Genomic DNA, 6912 nt, shown 5'->3' on the forward strand with positions numbered 1-6912 from the left:
TACTATTCTTTGGATCTATTGTATTAGTTTTAAGATGACTGAAAATCTGACACAAACAACTTTAAGAAAAAGGAAAAGGAATTAGTTGACTCAAATAGCTTTAAAAGATCAGAAAAAGCATACCAGTTTCAGCTGTAGCTTGATTAAGGGCTAAAGCCACTCAGATCTTCCTACTTCCATGTTGACTTTAATATCAGGTGCCAGATTGAATCAAAATGGATGCCAGCTCCTACTAGGTTCAAGCCCAGGGCTTCCCTCAACAACTGAAGAAACATTCTGGGCCTGACCTTCATTTCCAACTCTGAACCAAACACATGTTCAGAAGAATGTCATACCCTGACCAAGAAGAAGTTGCATGCCCACTTCCTGAGCTCAGTAGTCTTCAACCTTACCTGAAGCATATATGCAAAGGGTTGGGGAGGGGAAGAGAAAAGTTGGGGACGTTGTTGGAAGAAACTGGAACAGAAAGGCAGAAAAAGGCACAGGTCTGAGGTTCACTCTTTCAAGCCTCCATCTGCACATGAACAGACTCCCTGCCAACTGCTTTTCCAGGTAACTAGCTTGTCCTGGTTTTACTCCCAGTATGTGGAGTCAGGAGAAGATGCCTTGACGCCCTAGAATGTGGGAGACAGAGAGGACTTACATTCAGAACTCAGTTGTACTCCCTGAGAGGACTGATTTGAAGGGGAAGAGGCTGCCAGTCTGTTTCTAAGTCTATGTCGCTTTTTAAGAGATTGAACTCCCTTTTACATTGTTACAAAAACAAATTTAAAACAAATGGTTTTAAAAAATAAAACTTAAAAAGCAAAAAGGCATGAAGAAAATGTTTTATTCCTGTCCCCACACCAGCCACACACCCCATTTGAACTGATCACAATGCTTTGGCCTCAAATAATGAAACAAAACAAGATGAACCTCAATCACTCAATACTAGGAAGTATACTTACTCCCAGGACTAGAAGTCCAAATAGAGAGTGGCCAATCCCCTACATGTTGCTTGATCTAAGGCTTAATATACATACCTGAAACATCTAGAAACAGGACAACTTTATTTTTAAACAGTATGTCAGTAACATTTCAAATAATATGCACAATGTGTTTTTCTTCAACTAACACCATTTCAGATCAATGAACCTCTAAATTTAAACCAGTGGGTCCAATTGTCCAATCCGGGGAGAAAACATGAAAGAACAAAACTCCAGACAGTTTTGGATACTGATTTATATTTATTTTACCCCTTTCATGGTTTTCTGATGGTTTGGATGTGTGGAGTGAGAGACAAAGAAGAGTAAAGCTTGTCCCTCAGGCATTCAGTCTGAGCAGCTGGCGTCAGCTCTGACGTTCAAGGCAATGGGTGGAACTCTGTTTTGGCATTGCAGAGTTCCAGTGAAAGCCTGGCAGTTCCTCCCACTCAGACATTGCAAGATGCCAATGCCTACGGGCTGATTAATCACTGATACTCCCCTGAATGGAAAACATTTTGGTTTCCTTACCACCTATGGGGTGTTGAGGTGTTGGAGTGATAGCAGGAGGCTGAACTAGGAAGGGATTTTGAAAGATGTTTGTCACAGATATTGGCCTAAAAGAGTTTAGCAAAAGGTGACTGTGTTCATGGCAGGTAACATGAAGCCTGTTAAGCTTGTAAAAGCTGGCCTTTGTCAGCCTGACCTTCCAGGCCCCCTGGGAAGCCATAGTAGGGCAGCTGAGAAATGATGTTCATTTCAAAGATCCCGTGCAGCATTCCTGCACAGTGAACTGATGGCCCTATGGGCTGATTCCCTGCCTCCTTGGGCAGTGGTTTGGTTCAGAATTTCTGAGGGGTTTCCACAGGGGACCTAAGAGAAGCTAAAAACAAAAATATGAAGAAATATAGAGAATGTAGTCCTACTAGAGATGGTGGGTGCCATAGGACTTCATCTATCCAGAGGTCCAGGTGACAGACATTCGAGGTTTCCTCGTGAATTACCTTACTGATGAACCACACTCTGAATTTTATTAGGACTCATTCAGTTTCTAGAATAGAAACCTAACTGAAAGTAATTTAAGCAGAAATGGGAATTTATTTGCTCAAAGTAAAGCTAGGTACTTCAGTGAACAGATAAACAGATTCAAATCCTGGTTCCACTCCCAACATCCACATCCCCTCAAGCTACTGAACTTCATGGTGCCTTGGTTTCCTCCTTTGTAAACTGGAGATCACTATAGGAGGGTCGTCGGTCATCTGAAGATTAAATGAGATATCAGAGCAATGCCTGTGAAAATTCTGTGACTTAAAACACTGACTATTTCTTGATAACACTCCATTGAAGTGTTCCTAATCAGCAGGTAATTAAAATCCAAGGATCTAGGTCCCTTCCAATTTATGGTCCTGTTATCTCCTATGGTGGGACTTCTTATTCTGTAGTTCGTGTTACCAGGAGATCTAAGGAATTCAGGGAATGGTTCTGTGAACCAGAATGGGAAGAAATTTAGCATTTCCTGCCACTTTTAGTAATAGATGATGCTATGGTTTCAATATAGTTTGATCCTTCTGAAACTCTTACTGAAATTTAATCCCTGTTAAAAGAGGTGGGAACACATGGAACCTTTAAGAGGCAATTAGGACTCTGCCTTCATAGATGAATAAATCCATTCATATGATTAATGGATTAAATGCATAGGTCTGCTATAACAGCCAGTTTGGCCAGGTCTCTTGCATACCCATAAACCCCCATCATTTGCTCTGTGTGTAAGTCAGCTTTCCATTACTATAACAAAATAGCTGAGATAATCAGATTATAAGGAGAAAAAGTTTATTTGAGGTGAGAGTTTCAAAGGTTTCAGTTCATGGTCACTTGGTCATTTGTCTTTGTGCTTGCAGTAAGGCAGTACATCAGTGGGAATATATGGTAAATGAAGTTGTTCAGCTCATGGTGGCCGGGAAGCAGAGAAACAGATAGAAGGTGCTGGAGTCCCAATACCTGCTTCAAAGGCATGCCACTAATGACCTAACTTCCTCTCACTAAGTCCCACTTCCTAAGAATCCACTACCTCCCAATAGCTCCATAGATAGGGAACCAAACCTTCAATACACGAACCTTTGGGGGACATTTCAGATCCAAACTATAACACCATGTTGGTACTCTGCCAGCAAGATAACCATTACTATATGCAACCCTTCAAACTTGGACCAGAATCATAGACTGAAATAAACCTCTTTCCTTTGTGACTTAATCAGTCTGTGGTACTGTGTTATCAACAACAGAAAAGGGACTGGCAGGCAACAGATTCCAATAGGATGAGCAGTACCTCTAACTATCACCAGTGGAAACCATAACCGGATATTTTCATATCCTGTCACAATTGTTGGGAAGAACTTTTTTTTTCCTCTCCAGTTATTTTTTCTTTTATTCTTTTTTTTTTTTTTTTTTATTGAGGTGAAGTTCACAAGGTATTTTAAAGTTTATAGTTTCCTTTGGGATCTCTACTTTCTTTTGATTTTTCTTGCTTTCTTTCAGTTGTTAGAACTTCCAGTACTGTGTTGAATGAAAGTGGGAAGAGTAGATTGTCACCAATCTCAGAGGGAAAACATTTGGTCTTCATCACCAAGTACGTTGTTAGCTAAAGGTTTTTGTATGCTCTTTATAAGGTTGGGGAAGTTCCCCTTTTTTTCCAGTTGTGCTGAGAATTTTATCATGAATGCTTTATCATAAATGGTTGTTGCATTTAGTAAATTTTTTTCCTGCCTAAATTGATTCAATCGTATGACTTTTCTTCTTTTATAAAATTTTTTTTTTTTTTTTTTTTTTTTTTTTTGGCCATGGTGGGGGGAAATTAGGATTGAACTCAGGGGTGCTTTACTACTGAGCTACATTCAGAGCCTTTTTAAAAAAGTTTTTAAAATTTGGAATCAGAATCCCACTAAGTTGCTGAGGTTGGCCTCAAACTTGTAATCCTCCTGCCTCAGCCTCCCAAGCCACTAGAATAATTGGTGTGCACCACCACACCTGGGTTTTGACTTTTCTTTTTGTTATTTGCCTTACACTCATGGGATAAATCCCACTTGGTGTATTTTTTTGAACATTTTGGATTCGATTTTCTAACATTTTCTAGAGTATGTTTGCACTTAAGAAGGATGTCTGTTGTAGTTTTCATTTTTATTCTCTTTGGTTTTGGTATCAGAATAAAACAAGCCCATAAAATGACTTGGGAAGTGTCCCTCTTCAATTTTGAGAAACAGATTTTATATTTGGTGATACACTTCCATGAAACTATCTTAGTCTGTAGATCCTTTATCTTTTTCCTTCCTTTTACTTTCTGTTATCTACGTCATTATGTTTGATATCAGTTCCTTATAGAAAACATAATTGGGTCCATGATTTCTTATTCACTGCTGTAGTCTTTTTTGATTGGTGTATTCAGACTATTTACATTTAAATCAAGTGTTGATATGTTAGGGCAAGAATGCCACTTTACGTTTTGTTTTCTTCTTGTTCCCTCTGTTTATTGTGCCTCTCTTCCTTTCTTCCTTTGTCCCTTTCTTCCTTCCTTCCTTTCTTTCTCTCTTCCTTTTTCTTTTTTTCTTTCTTTCTTTTTTTCTTTGCCTTCCTGCTGGTTGTTGGGATATTTTTCAGCTCCACTTGGTACATTTAAAGAGTTGCTTTAGTGTATCATTTTTTTTTTTTTCTGAGACGTTTTTCTAGGTATTACCACATACATAAGTAACATTGCAACCTACTAGTATCATTTTACCATTTTGGTCTTTTCACCTACCCCACTTTATTTATTTTTATTTGCAACATTGGGGATAGAACTCAGAGCCTGGCATATGCTAAGTAAATGCTCTGCCACTGAGCTACACCCAGAGCCCCTACCCACTTTAAAATTGTAGTTTTCTTAAGTCATTGTTCTACATACATTGAGCATCACGTGAGGCAGTGCTACTTTTCCTTCAACCATAAAATGTCATTAATGAAACTCATGAGGTGAAGGGTAGTCTATTGCATTTAATTATCTTCACCCATCCCTTGTTCTTTCCTTTCAGAGAAAGGTCCCAGCTTTCTTCAGTTATCATTTTCTTTGTTTCTGGAGAGTTACCCTTGTCCATTCTTTAAAGGTAGGTCTGCTGCAACAAATTCACGTAATTTTCCTTCACCTGAGGATGTTCTTCTTTTCCCCTTCATTCCCAAGGACAATTTTACTAGACTATAGAGCCTTAGAGTTGAAAGATCTTTCAGCAACTTGAAATATATTGTATCACTTCTTCCGGCCCCAAGGTTTCAGATGAGAAAATTTTGCTGTTATCTATTTGTTATTGCTTTATAGGTAATGCATCCTTTCTCCTCAGTTTTTTTTAAAGGATTATCTAATTGTTTTTAAGAAGTTTAACTATTCTGTGTCTTAGTATGAACTTCTTTGGACTTTCTCAAGAACTTGAAGCTCTCTAATTATTGAATCTCTAGGTTTATGTCCTTTGCCAAGTTTGGGGAGTTTTCAGCCATTACTTCTCTGAATACATTTTTGGATTAACATTCTTATCCTCTCCTTCAGGAACTCTAATGATAGTTATTCTTTTCTATCCAGTAGTTCCCCCTCATCCTCAGGAAATAACAATCTGAGACTCGCAGTAAATGCTAAAACTGCAGATAGCACCAAACTTTATACATAGTATTTTTTTCCTATACATACATAGCATGGTAAAGTTTAATTTATAAACTAGGCACAGTAAGAGATAAATAAAATAATAACTAATATTATAGGACAATTATAATAATAATACGCTATAATAAATGTTTGCATTTTGGGTTGTTATTAAGAAAAATAAGAGTAACTTAAGCAGAAACACTGCAATTACCACTACAGTTGATCTGATAATTTAGATGGCTACTGAGTGACTAACAGGCAGGTAGTATATACAGCATGGATACACGACAAAGGAATGTTTCATGTCCTGGCTGCAACAGAACAGGATGACATGAGACTTCATCATGCTACTTAGAACAGTATGCAATTTAAAATCTATGAATTGTTTATTTCTAGAATTTTCCATTTAATATTTTCAGACTTCAGTTGACTGGTTAACTGAGACTGTGGAAAGTGAAACTGCAGACAAGGGACAACTAATGTATTACCCCCAGTCCTTAAGTCTTTGTTCACTTTTTTTTTTTTTTCAGTCTATTTTTTCTCTGTTGTTTGGATTGAGTAAATTATGTCAATCTACCTTCTTCAAGTTCACCAATTCTATCCTGTGTCATGGCCCTCCTTTCCTGAGTCTGTCCAGTGAGCTTTTAAATTGTGGTTCTTATGTTTTTCAGTCCTATAGTTTTCATTTGGTTCTTTTTTATTTGCTGAGATTTTTAGTTTTTCACTTATTTGGAGAATAATTGGTCATTAAAGCATTTTTTATGATGGCTGCTTTCAAATCCTTTTTTCAACATTTGATTCATCTTAGTACTGATGTCATTTGATTGTTTTCCTTCATTCAAAATATGGTTTTCCTGGTTCTGGAAATGATGAGTGATTTTTCCATTGCACACTTCATATTTTGGTTATTATGCAAGGGGATCCTTAATCCTACTTAAACCTTCTATTTCAGCAAGCAATTGTCCTGGTTAGCACATAGGTTCTGTCTACATTTGTGAGCTTTAGTTCTGATGGTAGCTTGGTCTTGCAGTCCTATTCTGGTCTGCTTTGTTCTTCTGGCACCATTGGGGTTTTCACTCTGTTTCTGCTGGTATCTTCTGTGGTAGCGGACCTCACTCCTGAGTTTGCTTGGTGTTGCTGGTTGTCCTTTTGGAGAAGAAGGGACAGAATCTGGAGTCTCCTTATGTCACTGTGTTGAGGGCAGAGATACACAGGGCTCTGTTGATGCTGCCAATGCAGGCCCACCAGTATCCTTGGGATACTCCAAGACTTTGCTGCTGCTGAGAGTGG

This window comes from Sciurus carolinensis, chromosome 6 (assembly GCF_902686445.1).
Source record: "Sciurus carolinensis chromosome 6, mSciCar1.2, whole genome shotgun sequence".
Classification (NCBI taxonomy): Eukaryota; Metazoa; Chordata; class Mammalia; order Rodentia; family Sciuridae; genus Sciurus; species Sciurus carolinensis.